At 39.7% G+C, this 783-nt stretch overlaps 1 non-coding gene across 1 annotated transcript; it reads right to left on the reverse strand.

Moving 5' to 3' along the window:
* Positions 1-300: 300 nt before the first annotated feature.
* On the reverse strand, positions 301-407 carry LOC145607823 (small nucleolar RNA R71). Its single transcript, XR_014105639.1, has one exon. It is a non-coding gene; the product is annotated as a small nucleolar RNA R71 (small nucleolar RNA).
* Positions 408-783: the final 376 nt, after the last annotated feature.

Below are 783 nucleotides of genomic sequence, written 5' to 3' on the forward strand. Positions count from 1 at the left end.
GATGGAGTTCAATTTGAGATCAAGCCCCAATTTATCACTATGATAGAGAGGAAGCAGTTTAGCGGAGCTAAGGGTGAAGATCCTAATCTTCACATCGCAGATTTCTGCCAATATTGTAACACCATTAGACAAGCCGGGGTCACGCAAGACCAAATCAGGGAGATTCTTTTTCCTTTTTCATTATGTGGTAAAGCTAAATTATGGTTTAATGGATTGAATAGAACTGCACTTGGTATTACTGACTGGGAAACTCTTGCTTTGAATTTCTATAATAAATATTATCCTGCAGAGAGAACACCGGTACTAAGGAGTGCTATTCATAACTTCGCTCAAGAGGCCGACGAAACATTATATGAGGCTTGGGAGAGATTCAAGGATCTACAGAGAGAGTGCCCCCACCATAATCTAGCACAATGGCAATTGATCCAAGCATTCTATAATGGACTTGGAAATTCTTCTAGATCAGTGCTAGATTCGGAAGCTAGTGGGAGGTTCATGAATTTAAATGTGGACGATGCAGGACAGGTTATCGAAGACATGGCAATACACAATTCCCAATATGGGAATCCGCGAGGGTTTGCAAATAAAGGAAAACATAATGTCGATTCCGTATCCTTTTTGCAAGCTCAATTAACGTCTATTTGTCAAAAATTAGATAATCTCACTGCTGCTCCTAACTCTGTAGCTAATGTTTCTGATGTTGCTAACCATGAATCTTTTTGTGAAAATTGTGGAATTGTAGGTCATTGGGAGCAAGATTGTAGGAGCTCTATGGAACAAGTT

Source organism: Chenopodium album, chromosome 2 (genome assembly GCF_948465745.1).
Source record: "Chenopodium album chromosome 2, dcCheAlbu1.1, whole genome shotgun sequence".
In the NCBI taxonomy this organism is placed as follows: domain Eukaryota; kingdom Viridiplantae; phylum Streptophyta; class Magnoliopsida; order Caryophyllales; family Amaranthaceae; genus Chenopodium; species Chenopodium album.